At 41.3% G+C, this 17,215-nt stretch overlaps 1 protein-coding gene and 1 pseudogene across 1 annotated transcript in view; one reads left to right on the top strand and one right to left on the bottom strand.

Annotated features, from left to right (window-relative positions):
• The window catches only part of MYSM1 (Myb like, SWIRM and MPN domains 1), a 922,196-nt gene that overhangs the window by 336,033 nt on the left and 568,948 nt on the right, over nucleotides 1–17,215 (bottom strand). The gene's annotated exons all lie outside the window — the stretch shown is intronic.
• On the top strand, nucleotides 11,688–12,554 carry LOC126962804 (prohibitin 1-like; annotated as a pseudogene).

Below are 17,215 nucleotides of genomic sequence, written 5' to 3' on the forward strand. Positions count from 1 at the left end.
ATGGAGGGGAAAGTCATGCTGGGTGGAAGGACATGCAAAGACCCAGGGATGTGCAAAGCGAGGAATCCCTTTGGAAAGAGAGGCTGAGAGATAGATGTAAACCCTGTGTAGTTAAAATCACTTCCTAACTTTGCCACTTCGCAAAGCTATGCTGTCTGTGTTTGGGGCACTAATTTATACCTGTTGGTCACATGGTTCAGTGGCAAGAACAGGGTTCTAGAATCTTGGGCTCAAGGTTCAGGGCCAACATCTGTTCACCACGTGTGGCTTAGGCAAGTCACTCAAACTTTCTGAGCCTTTGGTTTCTCTCTGGTCAATTGATCAGCTAACATTATTGTGTGTCTTCTCTGTTCCAAGCCTCAAAGCTGTGGGGATGCTTGGGGCTGCCCTTGGGAGCCTATAGTGGAGAAGGAGGCAGACTCTACACTGAGCCCCTCTGCGCATATGGAATGGCTTCTAGGGCTGGGCTCAAAGTGCTCTGGGAACGCACAGGTTAACGCACTTCCTCCACACTTCCCAGGGATGTGGAGGAAGTTTGGAGAAATAACAAAAGAGGAAATGCTTTTAAGCTGCTTCTCTTATTGGGTGGTAGACATGGCTGCTGACATTTAGGTGAGAGTTGTTTCATTTAGGCATTCTCATTGCACTCCGTCATCATCCCTGCCTTTGCACCTTAGCTCATACTATGTCCACTATATACCTCTCTGACTGTGTAAATCCTATCCATCCTTCATGGTCAAGGTCCAGACCCATCTTCTCCAGGAATCTTGCCCAGAGCATCTCAGGTCACAGAGATAGCACCCTCCTCTTAACTCTGCTACATTTGCGGGCTCATTAGGCATTTACGCGTTAGTAAAAGACAGTTTTGTGCCATTCCAAAAGTGATCTAAAAACTATCTAGATCAGAGAATGCTGCAGCTGAATGGGCCTTAAAAGGCCATCATCAAGCCTCTAGTCTTATTCCAAGCTAGTACACCTGGCAACTAGAGTGAGCATCCTACAATACAGGTTGGAGCATATGTCTCTCCTGCTTTCAACAAGGTGACTCTACAATTGATTGCCCAAATGGGGATACTTTCGAGGGTGAAAGGCAATGCTGTTATTATAATGCTTGGACAACAGGCCTAAACTAGGATGACACCAAGGCCTAAACTAGGATAACACTACAATTTGGGTACATAGTCCCTGTGTGACCTGCTGACCTCTCCTGTGCTCCAGCCCACCTGCAGTTTCCCCGCATCTAATGGACAACTAGTAGTTAACCAAATGTTCCTTGCTTGCTCTGGCCACTGTGCCTGGGACATGCTGTTCCCTCTGCCTGAAATGCCATCCTCCTCACTCCATCCATTTCATCCTTAAGTCTCAGGCTAAGGGTTGCCTCCTATGTGAAGCCTTCTCACCCCTGGGCAGAGGCATCTGCTTCCAGCATATTTGGTTGGGTCTCCTAGCACGTGGCATAGTTACCTATGAGCCATTCACCACTGGACTCGGAACCCTCAGAAGCTGTGTCTCATTATGGTTTGTCTCCCTCATCGCTTGTCCAGGGTCTACATCTGGCCCACTGTAAACACTAAGTATTTTTTTCATTATTAATAATAATGACAAATGAAATATGAGATTACGACACATGAGATAGTGCACCTTTGCATTTCTTGTTCTGGATTGTCACTTCTCTCTTTTCCTATTGAACTTCGGGTATGTAGGTCAGACATCCAGTGAGGGCAGACTTCTCAAGCATATCACATCGTGAAGACGAAGGCTTATTCCAGGGAAGCTGCTATGGCTCCAGCATTTCCTGCAGCTTCAGAACCCAAGGCATGTGTCTCCTAGAGGGGCAAATCTGCACCTTGTAAGTCTACATACATTACGTAAAACTAGTCAAAGCCCTTTCAGAGCCAGGCGAAGAGGACAAGTGAGTGATGGAAACAGGGACTGGCTCATAGTAGGTTCTCTAGTCCATGTTTGTTAAATAAACCAGAGCAAGAAGACACGGAGGGAAGGAAAGAAGGAAGGAAAAGCAAGATGAATTTTCTTATTTGGCTCTTAGACTAAACTTAAATGTCACTTTACAAAAGGGAGTTGGCAGAGTGGTAGACAGAATCCTAAGAGAAGGAAAAGAAACCAGCTTTTATTGGGTGTTTATAACGTGTTTAATGGACCAGGCATTTTGTTTATGCGATCTTACTTTAATTTAAATGGGATACCACCCCACCAGAGCAGATATTATCATCTGAGTTCTACAGATGAGAAAATCTGAGCACAGAGAAGTTTGTTTCCCAAGGCCTTATAGGTTTAAACTGCGGGTCTAATGAAATTATATCAAAACCAGACTTCAACCCTTACACCCGAGTCTGTGTGACTTCACCTCCCCTGATTCCTCCACATGAGTGAGATGTCTGGAGTCTCCCAAAGGGACTTCTTAAAAGAGTCACACCCATTTGGATCCATGTATTCTGAGTGATTTTGTTTTTAGAAATCAGTCTCATTGCTTCATACTCACAGTTTATAGGTACCATGAGGACAAGGGCTGTGTCTGATTGATCCTAGTGTCCCAAGACACTATCACAGTGCCTTTCCCCACTGGGAATGCTCAGGCCATATTTACTGGGGGCCTTAAGTCAGATTCTCTGGCTTTATGTAGTTGATCCACCCCAGCATGCTCACTTCTCTGAGTCTTTTGATTTCTTCCTCCCTTCTTGCCCCTGGTTTGTCTACTTCAGTTAGTGTGGGCCCCTAGCATGACCTCCTGAAAGATCCTCACACCCAATCTAGTGGCATATTGAGACTGTCTCTCAGAGTACCATGTGTTAAATCCTGTGTAACACTACTGAGGGATCCCATATCAATACATTCTCCATTATGCAACTGTCTGTCTACACCATCACCACCCCCCACCCCCACCCCCACCCCCACGTCACCCATCTTGCATCCTCAGGATCCAATTCCAGACACACACTCCTGGCTCCTGCCGGTGCAGGTAGGCTAGGCCTTATAGCTCCTTCAGGGTCTAGTCGCTTTCCTGGAAGCCCAGCAAGTCCCTGGCAGAATTACATTGTGACTCGATCCTCGTTTTTGGTCTGCTGGCCTGGAAGGGGAGCAGAAGTGTTCTACCTTGCCAGGCAGAGTCCTCTCTGTCATCTTCAAGCAAGGAGGAAGAGTTGGCCCATAATTGGGAAGACTGAGCCACTTCTGCAGCCCAGGAGGTACAAGCAGAGCTGGAATGTCAACATTCTCAGGTTCTCAAGGGCTTCAACCCAGATATCCTTAGCCCACATCTAAGGGTCCTGCTCCTCCTGACCAGGGCCCTGGCCTTCGTCTGTCAGGATGGTAAATTAGACTTGCACTGAAACTCTGCTACCCTTGTAATTAAGTCATGTGCCTGATTCTCAGTTTTTCCTGCCCTCCAGCTGCAGGAGATAAGAATATGCTGTCCAGGAGGCCCTCTGACTTTCACTCTTTGTCTTAAATTAGTGAATAATCACTCCAAGCCTTCACGACTTTCTCCAATACACTGATAGCACTCAGCAGCAGCATCTAATTCCACAGTCTTAATAAATGTGCTTTCCTTCTTAACTCTTGAATATCTGATACATTACAGCTGTGGGTGCCTTACGTTTTACTATAACCCCGTCTCAGCTCCTTGAAGGTGAAAATTCTCCCATTTGTCAGGCTACAGCATGCCAGGTTCTATCAGTACTCTCCCTGCTCCAGAGATAGGATTTTAATTGCCAGCCAGACGGTAGGTGATTCAGCTCCAAAATCCCAATGTAGAGCAACTCTTGGTACCAACCATCTTAGGTTGAGGTTCAGTGCCTTGGGAAACAGACTGTAAGGCAGATATTTGCATGCAGGAAGTTTACTGGTGAGTGCTTCCGGAAACACCAGCCATGAGGCAGTAAGTAAAGTAGGATTAGATGGAGGGAGAAGTTGAACTAGGATGCAGCAGTCAGAGGCTCTGCAGTTTGGATGGCGCTTCTGAATTGTCACAAATTGAGGCGAGGGGACCAGGTTCTTGTACCTTTGACATCAATCCACTGATGGATATGGACTGCCCATAGAAACCAGGCAAAGCTTTGCTTGGGGGAGTACCCTTCAACTAAGGGTAAATCTTGAACAGGAAGAACTGTGAGCTGTCAGTTACCAATACTACTGGCAATTAGGGGAATGATCTTAGTTGGGCATCTGGGCAGTACTCCACAGCATTCACTACATTGGATGAATAGATGGATGAATGAATGAATAATGAATGAATGAATGAATGTTCTGCTTGTCTTCCTAACTACCTTGGAAATCCTTGAGTAAAGGACTTGGATATTCTGTGGTTTTTTAGACCCAGCAGTGCTGGTTGCCCAGTTATTTAAATTATTGCTTTAGCCTTAGAAAGAACCTTTGAAAATGCTGCTCTAATTCAATTTACTTATTTTCCAGGTTTAAAAAATCAAGGTCTAAAATGATTAAATAATTTGCCTAAAGTTCCACAGTAAGTTTGTGATTCAGCCTAGACTTCATAAGTATTTTATCAGTCTCTGAAACAGAGGTTTAAGCACATGAGGATTTCCTCTATTGTACAAAAGAAGTCTGAAGTCCCAGAGTTGGTTGAAGGTTCTATGCTTATCAGGGACACCTCTAGCATATGGCTTCCATCCTCAAAGTCTCTGCAAGGTCCAACATGGCTTCAGGGATCCATGCATCACATCTGGTTTTAGCTTAGCAGCAGGAGAAATCAGGAGGAAACAAAAGGACACTTACACTATTCTTTTTGAGGAGCCTTCCCTGAAGCCCCACTAGCCCCTTCTGACTATACCACCCTTCAGCAGAACTTTGTCATGTGACTTCTCCAACTATAAGGAGAGCTAGGAAAGGTAGCTTTATTCCAGATGGCAATTTGCCCAGTAAAGAATAGGAGTTCCATATTGCAACACAAAGGGGAAAGCAAGTATTTATAGGTAATTTATAATCTCTAGCATATTGGTCATGGGACTGTAACAAAAAAGCATACATTTTGGAATTATACCTGGCTCAGTCTCCTCCTACATGTAGGACTAGTTTAAACTTATTTAACCTCTAGACTGTTAGTTTCTACACGTATGAAATAGACAACCATCCTCATCCTCACAGATGTATTGTGCCCTAATGTGTAGAAAGCACCTAGCACAATGTCAAGTATTTGGACTGGTGGAATGTCTACCCCTCCTACTCCCACATTATTGAATAACTTGGTTACAACTTGATGGCATTACACCCCATTGTCCTGTTCAAATAAACCCGAAGAACAGTTACTATCTTGTTCTTGGAACATAGTGTGGTTGAGACATGTGTCCAAGCCTTCCACCCATTTGCTGGATATAGTTTATGGGGGAAGAACAGAAAAGTCTGTTTCGATCCCTCCACTGGCTTTTCCTTGCATTCAGGTGGAGGCAGACAGGCATAAAACAAGAACCATTCCCAGAGAATTTTTGAAATAAAAGCCTTTCTTCTCGATTTCATCCCATTCCGGAGACCAGATCTGAGTTCACTTGCTGGGCAGATCCTCCCCGTGCAATACAGCCACTGCCTCCTCTATGGAGACCTCCCTGCTCCTTTGGGTGACTCAGCTCCTCAGAGAGTTTATAGTTATGTTACTGAGTTAGACCTTGTGCAAGAAGCTGGGGATATAGACATGTGGAAGTAAAGTCACCTGCTTTTGAACAACCCCAGTCTAGTGAGAGAGACCAATATGTGAAGAGATAGTATCACTTACTTTAATTGGATGCCCTATAAAAGGACCTAAGGGGTACAGAGAAGCTCCTAACCCAACTTGGAGCAGGAAGTCCATTGAGGACTTCTCAGAGGTGGTTATGTTTAAGCTCCACCTTAAAGGATAAAGAAGAGGGCAAAGCAGGGAGAGGGTATCCAAGAAGAAAGAACAGCAAGGACAAAAGCTTGGTGGAATGACACAGGAGTGTGTTCGAAACTGCAAATAGTTTAGTAATGGTTAGATTATAAACAAGGACAGAGGGAGACTTCATTATTGGAAGGTTCATTGGGTCTGACATTTGAAGTTCCAATGATTTGCCCCAAGCCACCTCTCTTCCTGAACTCTGGAAAGCAGTGACCTCCTCATCAGTGTCAGTATTCAGGCAGTGGCAAATGGCGGGGGATACAGCATAGTAAAGCTGGTGTAATCATTCTGTAATTGATCATTGCTAGAGTCACTTTCAGTTTTAGGATTCTGTGATTCAGGATGCTGCCAGAGCACGTTTTTTATAGATTGTCATCTGAAAACATCTGGCCTTGAGTTTCTTTGTGTTCTCTTGGCAGTTCCTAATTTTCTTTAAATAGAAAATATACAAGAAAATAAATGAGCAATTTTGAATGCCTACATTGTAATAAATGCTACTTTCACATGCCATCTCCTGTAAGCCTCACAGGTAATTGTGATAAAAAGGATTAGCCTACATCTTAACGGATAATGAAACTGGCCCAGAGAGGTTAAGTGACACACCTAAGGTTACACAGCTGGTGAGTAACAGCACGGGGAGTTAAACCTAAGATCACTTGACTCAAAATCTCTGCAAACTTAAGATGCACCATCTTAAATGTCCATCCAGTAAGATGGAACTTCATTTTACTCCTCTCCTTCCCTCCTTTCCTCAGTTTTAAATCATTGTTCTTTGGGAAATTTTTCCTGCAGTCTCACCTTGAAATTGAGACAGTAACTGAGAATTCCAAGAGACAGCCTGAACATGCTGAGGTTTGGTTTTCCCTAGGAGACTGGGGATTTATTTCATAATTCACTCTTTCATTAGCAAATTCTTGCCACAGATGGTTTTTAATGTCTTAGTATCATAGAAGGTTGGACTTCAGTCTACTGTAAACCAACCCTCATTTTTGTACATGTGAGGACATCAAGGCTCAAAGTGGGGCAGAGGGTTACACATGGTCACTAAGAGAGTGAGCAGAATTTAATGTAATTTCATGAGAATGTTGTGTTTGCATTTATTGTCTCCCTTTCTCTAGTGGATTTTTGGCTCCAGGAAAAGATGCAATAAGCGAGGCATGAGCCTAGACATGCAGACTTTTGGCAGGAGTTGTTGTGCTAGTTCAGAAACTGGTGTAAAAACTTTAAAGGGGGTAGGAGAAGATCATCAGGTTTCTGCTGACTTGGGATCATCAGAAAGTCAACTGTTCTCAGCATGCAGCACTGTACTGAAGGAATGTGTAGGACCATGTGGGTACTACAGAGAATTCTATGTCTCCAGGAGGAAAAGAAGCTTACAGACCATTAAGTACAATTTTCTTATTTTGCAAATGAGCAAAGTGAGGCTCAGAGAGGTGAAATGACTTTCACATGGTCATAAAGCTAGGGAGAGGCAGACCCAGGATTCAAATCCAGTCCTTATGAGCCAGAAAGGCTCTGCATCAGTCACTAGAGCACCAAACACTTGGGTTCAGTCTCTGGTTCTGCTGCTTTCAAGCTATGTGTCTTTAGTAAGTTGCTTAACATCTCTGAGCATCAGCCTCCTTGTCTATAAAATGAGGTCAGTGGTCTATACTCAGAGTGTTGCTGTGAGAATTAAATATGACTATCACACAGGTGGAGGTGTCTGGTACATAGCAGCTATTCATTCTGTGCCAGAGCCTCCCACCCCACCTTGAAGCCTTGGAAATATTTCTTTGAGGCAAGGGAGAGAGGGAGTTATCACTGGTTATTTTCAATATAATGGTGTCAGTTAGGAAGTCAGTGTGTGAAAATGCCTGGTCTTCTGAAGAAAAAAGGAGAAACACAATGTTTCTGGAGCACAGGTGTGAGCAGCAGTCCATGGGGCTGGGGAACCACCAATGGGCAGAGCCTGGTGGAGCGTTTTGTTGTTGTTTGCCATGTGAAGTAGCTTACACTTCGTCCTCTATGTGAAGGAAAACCACAAAATGTCTTAACCCAGAAGAATACCTGGATTTGCATGTTTTAAAGTGCCCCATAAAGACTGCGTGTCTAGGTGAGAGCAGATATCAGGGAGCTATTAAGAAACTATTGTAATTGTCCAGGAGAGAGGCAATAGGGCCTGAACTGGGGCAGAAGCAGTTAATGTGGTCTAGATGGCAGAGACAGGGTTTGGAAATCTAGATCAATAGGGTTTGGAAACTAACTTAATGTAGAGGGTAAGAAAGAAGAAAGTATTTACAATGATTCCGTCTTCAGGCACTAAAACATAAAAGCTTCTATAGACCAAAGCTACGATAAACAAAGTGAGAAGGACAAGAGACAGATGGGGAAAAGTATTTGCTACATATATGAAAGACAATAGACTATATATAAGTATTAACTAAGAATATCAATAAGAAAAAGATTTTTAAAAGTCTAACAGAAGAAAACTGATATAAACAAATAAGTCCAGAAGAAGAAATATAAAGGGGCAGTAAACTTTGGAAAAGAAGCCCAATATCACTAGTAATCAGAAAAATAAAACACTGAGCTATCACTTCATATATATCATATTGGCACATACTTAAAAATCTAATAATATCAAAAGTTGATGAGCATATGAAACAGTAAGAAGACTCAGACATTGCTGGTATAAGTCTAAATTGTTACATCATCACTTTGGAGAATATTTGGGCATTATTCAGCAAATTTGATGATAGGTATACTCTGTATCTCAGCAATTTCACATTTAAGTATATATTCTGGATAAGCTCTGCACATATTCACAGAGAATATGCAGACAAAACCCAAGTGCTTATCAATGGAGAAATGCATCGTAGTATATTCATCTCATGTAATACTTATAACAGTTAAAAATAAGTGAGCTGGGACGTTCTGGTTTTAGTTAAAATGGAATGAGCACACTCTAATCTGTCTCTCTTACTTTTGACTACTAAAGAGCCTGGAGAGAATATGTAAGGAACTATCTGAGGACTCTGACAAGTAAACAATAACAGGTGGATTGGGAAGGGAAATAAAAACTAAAAGCACAACTGATACAGGGGTGTTATTAGTCAGCATTCTCAAGAGAAAACCAATAAGATGTATATATACATGTATTGTTTTCTCTATGTGTGTATATATATACACACAATAAAGATATATGTACATATATACACACACACAGAGATATATCTATCTATAGATATGTATCTATATATATAGATATCTATATATATATATCAAGAGAGATTTATTGTAAGAAATTGGATCATATGATTATAGAGGCTGAGAGGTCTCAAGATCTTTAGTCAGCGAGCTGGAGGCCTAGGACAGCTGGTGGTGTAGTTCCATTCTGAATCTGAAGGTCTGAGAACCAGGAAAGCCACTGGTATAGAACCAGTCTACAAGCTGGCAGCCTCAAGACCTAGGAAGAGCTGATGCTTGAAGTCTGAAGGAAGGAAAAAAAACAATGTCCTAGCTCAAAGTCAGTCAGGCAGGAAGCGCTCCCTCTTACTCATGGGAAGGTCAGTCTTTTTGTTCTATTCAGGACTTCAACTGATGTTTGGATGATACCCATACACGCTGGGGAGGGCCATCTGCGTACTCAGTCTATCGATCTAAATATTAATCTCATTCACAAAAAACCTTGTAGACACACCCAAAATAATGTTTGATCAAATGTTTGGGTACCCCAATGCCCAGTTAAATTGACACATAAAGTCAACCATCACTGGAGGGTTAAGTCTCCTGAGGTTTTCTCCCCCTGCTGTATCTCCTAGCTTAAACCCTAAGGCAACCTGGATCTCTGAACTGCTCAGTAAACATGGACAGTAAAAACATCAAGACGAACTATCTCTTTCTGGCTGGAAGACTGAAAGGGTGGGCCCTTCAGGACAAAGACTGTAGGGGTAGTTCCATTTCATTTTATTCTTTTTATTCTCCTAGCTTGGTGCTAAAGCCAGCCTTAGTCATGAACTATACTCCTGCAGTGGTGGTGGCAACAGTGGTTTCTTATGCAATAAAAAGTGTAAGAGAAAATTCTTCCCTCTGACCAAAAGAACTGGGAAAAGAGACTCCTGTGGTCTAAAGACTATGAAGGGTTCTCCATCATTTTGTTACTCCTTTTTCTAACTGCTGCATTCTCAAAGTGGACACAGTTGTGAAAAATGTCTGACAGCACAGGAGGCTCAAACCCTGGCTTTCTATCCAGCACACCAGGACAATGCAAACCTGCATATGGAAGAGTGGGGAAATCATAGTGAAGAGGGAGCTAGAAAAAATGATCTATTAAATCTGGGTATGAAATCCTGTGCTCACTCCCAGGATTCATGTACAAGGAACTGACCCAAAACAGTATAATGAAGGCTTTGAGACTGAACTACAATGTGGACCATTTCCTAGGTCCCAGACCAGCCCCTGGATAGCGTCCACATGGGGCATACCCTAATAGCACTGCAAAGGCTTTGAAAATGAAGCTAGCATTAGAATCTCAGTCCACAAAAGGTAAGTTGGGAGTTGTGGTATGAGCCTAACTCTTTTAATTGCTTTTAAAAAAAACTCAACATTCTTCAGAGAATCTTTTTTTTTTTTTTTTTTTTTTTTTTTTTTTTGACAGAGTCTCACTGCAACACCCACACTGGAGTGCAATGGAATGATCACAGCTCACTCCAGCCTCAACTTTCCTAGGCTCAGGTGCTTCTCCCATCTTAGCCTCCCAAATAGCTGGGACAAAAGGTACACACCACTATGCCTGATAAAATTTTTGTATTTTTTGTAAAGACAGGGTTTTGCCATGTTTCCCAGGCTGGTCTCAAACTCCTGGGCTCAACTGATCCACCCATCTTGGCCTCCCAAAGTGCTGAGATTACAGGCAAGCCACCACACCCAGCCTCTTCAAAGAATCTTAACAGGACCCAGAGAATTATAACATAATTCAATGTCTAAGGTATAATTCAAAATTAGTCAATACACAAATAACAAAAAATCAAGAAAATCTCATCAACTCTCAAAGAAAAAAGACAACCAACCAATCAACAGACACCAACACCAAATTGACCCAGATGCTGATGGTGGAATAAACAAAGACTTTAAGAAACTATTATACACACACACACACCACACACACACATGCACGCACACAATTATAATTAAGCTTCATGAATTGGGAGAGAACATTAGTGAATAGTGAAACAAATGAAAAGATGGGCATTTTCAGCAAAGAAAATAGAAGCTATTAAAAAAATGAAAATTTTATAATGAAAAAATACAATGATAGAAATAAAATAATTCACTGAAGGAGATCGGTAACATAATGGAGATAGAGTCAGTGAACTTGAAGATGAGGAATTAGTCTGGCCATCTTTTCCTGTAAATATTTACTATATTACAGATAGTAAATATTTCAGAATTGAATGACCACAAACTATGTTGTAACTCCTCAGCTCTGCAATTATAGCATGAAAACAGCCGTAGATGGTATGTAAATTAATGGAAATAGCTGTTTCAACAAATCTTTATTTAATGAACAGGCAAGCTAGATTTGTCCTGTGAACCAAGGTTTTCTGACCACTGAGATAGATCAACGGAAGCTGTCTAATCTGAAAAACGCAGAAAAGTAACCGAAAGACAATAAACAGTCTCAGGGACAAGTGGACTAATATCAAAAGATGTAACATTCATGTCATTGGAGTGAAAAGACAGAATGATAGAAAAGAGAAGAAAGAGATTAGTATTAGAAAAATATTTGAAGAAATCATGGCTAAAACTTCTCAGATTCGGGGGAATTCATGTGGAGGTCAGAGTGGAAGCAGGCATGAGTGGTCCAGCAGAAGAAAACATGGCTGTCAAAGTGTTTGAGTCTGTAGGCAAGTTTGGCCTGGCCTTAGCTGTTGCAGGAGGCGTGGTGAACTCTGCCTTATATAATGTGGATGCTGGGCACAGAGCTGTCATCTTTGACCGATTCCATGGAGTACAGGACATTGTGGTGGGGGAAGGGACTCACTTTCTCATCCTATGGGTACAGAAACCAATTATCTTTGACTACCATTCTCGACCATGTAATGTGCCAGTCATCACTGGTAGCAAAGATTTACAGAATGTCAACATCACACTGCGCATCCCCTTCCAGCCCGACACTAGCCAGTTTCCTCACATCTTCACCAGCACTGGAGAGGACTATGATGAGCATGTGCTGCTGTCCATCATGACCAAGATACTCAAGTTAGTGGTAGTTCGCTTTGATGCTGGAGAACTAATCACCCAGAGAGAGCTGGTCTCCAAGCAGATGAGCAACGACCTTATGGAGCGAACAGCCACCTTTGGGCTCATCCTAGATGACGTGTCCTTGACATATCTGACCTTCGGGAAGGAGTTCACAGAAGCGGTGGAAGCCAAACAGGCGGCTCAGCAGGAAGCAGACAGGGCCAGATTTATGGTGGAAAAGGCTGAGCAGCAGGAAAAGGCAGCCATCATCTCTGCTGAGGTGAGTCCAAGGCAACTGAGCTGATTGCCAATTCACTGGCCCCCAGATGGCCTGATTGAGCTGCGCAAGCTGTAAGCTGCGGAGGACATCGTATACCGGCTCTCACGCTCTCATAACATCACCTACCTGCTGGCAGGGCAGTCTGTGCTCCTCCAGCTGTCCCAGTGAGGGCCCACCTTGCCTGCACCTCCACAGGCTGACTGGGCCACAGCCCTGATGATATTTAACATTGTCTTCCTTCTGCCCCCACCCCAGAAATCACTGTGAAATTTCATGATTGGCTTAAAGTGATGGAAAATCACTTCAGATCTCAGATTTGATGAAGGCCATAGATTTACAGTTTTAAAAAGCTCAAGAAACCCCAAACAAGATAAATTCAAAGTAAAATACACCAAGACACATGATGAAACTGAATACAATGAAAAACATCTTGAAAGAAACCAGAAAACATTGGGGAACAATGACTGCATATTTCTCATCAGAAACCATGGAGACCAGAAAACAGTGGAACAACATTTTTAAAGGCCTATGAGAAAAGAGCTGCAAACCCAGAATTCTGTATCTAGTGAAAATGTCCTTCAGGAGCAAAGACAAAATATTTTCAGATAAAGGAAAACCAACAAAATGTGCTACTAGTAGACCTGCTCTAAAATAAATGCTAAAGGAAGTTCTTCAGGTGGAGAGGAAATGATAAAAGCAACAAAAATACTTGGACTTTAGGAATGAAGAAAGTGCAAGATAAAAAGAGAAAAGATGTAATTTACCAGTATCTGGAACAAAAAAAAGAGGCTATCACCACAGAACTCACAGATTTTAAAGGATAATTGACATACTATAAATGACTCATAAATTTGACAGCTTAGATAAAATGGTCCATTTTCTTAAAATACACAAACTACCAAAACTCACTCATGAAGAGATATATGACCTACATAGTCCTATATTTACTAAAGAAATTGAGTTTATAGTTAAAGACCTTCCAATGAAGGAAAGTTTGGGCCCAAGTAGTTTCACTGGTGAACTGCACCAAACATTAAAGGAAAAATAATGTTAATTGTACATAATCTTTCAAAAAATAGAGAAAAAGGAACATTCCCAACTCCTTTTATGTGACCAGCATTATCCTGATACTCAAACCAGACACAGCACAATAAAATAAAAGAAAATTAAACAAAATATTGACAAATCAAATCCGGTAGTATACGAAAAGGATAATAGCTCACAACCAAGTGGGATTAATACAAAGAATGCAAGGTGATTCATCATTGAAAAAAATCAAAGACTGTAATCCACCCTATTAACAGAATAAAGAAAAACTACATGATAATAGATGCAGAAAAAGCAATATCCACCTATGGCAGACTCAGCAAACTAGAAATAGTAGGGATCTTCCTTAACATGGTAAATGGCAGCTACAAAAATACAGAGTACATAATTCTACATGAATAAATCTCAAAGATAAAATGTTGACCAAGAAAGGAAATTGCTGGATATTTGTAGTATGATATAATTTATATAAAGTTTTGCTATATGCAAAATTATTACAATTGTTTATGGATAAAGTATAAATGTTTGCAAGGGAATAGCAAACATTAAAATCAGAATAGTGGCCACATCTGGGGAGTGACAGAAGGAAATAGGATTGGAGATTGACACACAAGGAGCTGCAGCTTTACAGTAATGTTTGAACTCTTCTTAAAAAATCTGAATCAAATACGACAAAATGATAAGATTTGAAGAGTGAAATGAAAGAGACATGACCATTCATTACATTGTCTGTATTTTCCTGCATAGTGAATATTTTCTAGTTTTTTATTTTTATTTTTATTTATTTTTATTTATTTATTTATTTATTTATTTATTTTATTTATTTTGAGCCTGTCACCCAGGCTGGAGTGCAGTGGCGCAATCTCGGCTCATTGCAACCCTCTGCCTCCTGGGTTCAAACGATTCTCCTGCCTCAGACTCCAGAGTAGCTGGGATTACAGGCATGCACCACCATGCCTGGCTAATTTTTGTATTTTTAGTAGAGACAAGGTTTTGCCATGTTGGCAGGCTGGTCTCGAACTCCTGCCCGCCTCAGCCCCCCAAAATTCTAGGATTACAGGCATGAGCCACTGTGCCCAGCAAGTTTTTAAAATATATAAGTACTATATGTTTAAAATATATGAACACTCTGATAAAAGCATCCTCAGGATCTTATGGAAGCACAAAGCCTAGGGGCGGAGGGAAGAATGTCTTGGAGGGCTTCCCGCAGGTGATGCTAGTAATTCTTAAACACTTACCACATGCCAGGTAATGCTCTAACCTCCAGAAGTAGTAGCTTAGTTATTTTATATAACAACCCTATGAAGCTTGCACATTTGTCCTTAGCTAGAGATAAATTGAAACCCAGAGAGGTTAAATAACTTGCTCCAAGTCAGAAAGCTAGAAATGAGTTGGGATGAAAACCAGGCAGCCTAGTCCCAAATCTTGAGCTGGTCAACCACACGAACAATCGACTGCAATGCTTTAGTTTAGAGCAATTACTCCGCTTGCTGTGTGGACAACAGTGTAGACTCAGGCAAGGCTGAAGACAGGGCGATAGTGGGCTCTTTTTGCTTATTGATTTCCTTACTAAATTCTTTTTTTTTTTTTTTTTTTTTTTTGAGACGGAGTCTTGAGCTGTTGCCCAGGCTGGAGTGCAATGGTAGGATATTGGCTCACTGCAACCTCTGCCTCTTGGGTTCAAGCGATTCTCCTACCTCAGCCTCCCAAGTAGCTGGGATTACAGGCTGGCGCCACCATGTCCCACTAATCTTTGTATTTTTGGTAGAGGAGGGATTTCGCCATGTTGGTCAGGCTGGTCTCGAATGCCGGACCTCAGGTGATCTGCCCCCTTCAGCCTACCACAGTGCTGGGATTACAGACATGAGCTACCGCACCCAGCCTCCCTACTGAAATCTTACATATTCTTAATGCAAACCTTTGTGTATTTTATATATTTAGCAACTACTTTCCCCATTCACGCCTCATGTTTTCTCTTTGTTTATGGTGGCTTTTGTATATAGAAGTTTTTACTTCCCTCTGGAAAATGGAACCTGATTCAGAGGTGAAAGAGAGGAAAATTCAGGAGAGGTTATAAAAGCGGCGGAAACGGTGAGGTTTGGTGAACCCTCTCACCTCCTTGTTTGCAAAGCAGGCTGGCTAAGCAGCAAGAACACTTAATTCTCTCTGCCCTGTGCATGACTACATTTGTCTTCTGTAGTTTTTGAAGGCAGACTCACGTTTGGCTTGGCATTTCCCACGACACCTACACAGCACCTGAGGGCCTGGAAGGCTGGTTTACTCCACACCTAGAAGCCAAGGACTGGCCATAGTTTGAGACATGATGCTCACTACTGCAGATCATGGGAAATGAGGAAAATACTGGCAATGGAGTGGGGTTCTTACAAAGCTCAGTTTATTCAGTTGAATAAACTTTCTTTTATCATGTGTATGTGTGTGTGTGTTTTCCCAAAGGGTATGTGGTTAAAATTTCTTTTTATGCAGGGACAGTGACATTAGATCATAAATTAATTGATTTCCAATGTTCTCATTTTGCCAAATAAAAAGTTGGCAACACTCTGTCAATGCCTCGAAGTTATTTTTATATTTTTCTGCTCAGTTAAATTAAAAAGAAAGTATTTGAGAACACTGTCATAGACAAAAGAGCTTTTAAGTCTCAAAAACATGTGTTTTCAGTTGGGTCACATATATTAGTTCTATGACCAGAATGCAAGTTACTGAACTTTGGTGAAGATTGGTTTCTTCACTAAAATGGGATAATTACACCCACCTTAGGGAGACTGTAAGGATCAAATGAGAGACTATCAGTAAGGGGCTCAGTTTCATGCATGGTTCACTTCTGGTTTATTTTGCTGCCCTCTCCCTTCCTGGCAGGCAGGGACTAGATTTTACTTGCATGCTCTGACAATCATCCAGTTTAGATCTGGATCATAGTAGGTGCTGGAAAAATAGTCTGTTCACCATAAGATACCATGTCACAGTCATTAGAATAGAATAACTACCATAAAAAAAAAGAACGACAACAGAAAATAACAAATGTTAATGAAGATGTAGAGAAATTGGAACTTTTGTGCCTTAATGGTGGAAATGCGACATTGTGCAATTACAGAACAAAACACTATGGCAGTTTATTAAAAAATATAGGATTACCATATGATTCAACAATACCACTTCTGGGTGTATACCCCAAAGAAATGAGAGTAGGGACTTGAAGAGATATTTGTACACCCACATTCATAGAAACATTATTTATAATGGAAAAAGGGTGGAAGCTACTCAAGTGTCCATTAACAGATGAACGGATAAACAAAATGTGGCCTATACATACAATGAAATATTATTCAGCCTTAAAAAGGAAGGAAATTCTGAGATATGTCACAGCATGGATGAACCTTGAGGACATCATATTAAGTAAAATAAGCCAGATACAAAGGGGGCAAATACTGTATAATTCCACTCCTATGAGGAACCTAGAGTAGTCAAGTTCATAGAAACAGGAAGTAGAATGGTGGTTGTGAGGAGCTGGGGAAAAGGAGAAATGGAGGGTTATTGTTTAATGAGTAGGGAGTTTCAGGTTTGGAAGATGAAGAATGTTCTGGGGATGGATGGTGATGATGGTTGCACAACAGTGTGAATGAACTTAAAGCCACTGAATTGCACACCTAAACATGGTTAACATGGTAAGTTTTATGTTATATCTATTTTTCCACAATTAAAAGTGAAAATTTAAAATTTAACAAAAATGTTAATTGTCTGTTAAATAAAAGAGCTAATGAAAGAAT

The sequence above is a fragment of the Macaca thibetana genome, chromosome 1 (assembly GCF_024542745.1).
Source record: "Macaca thibetana thibetana isolate TM-01 chromosome 1, ASM2454274v1, whole genome shotgun sequence".
NCBI classification, from domain to species: Eukaryota; Metazoa; Chordata; class Mammalia; order Primates; family Cercopithecidae; genus Macaca; species Macaca thibetana.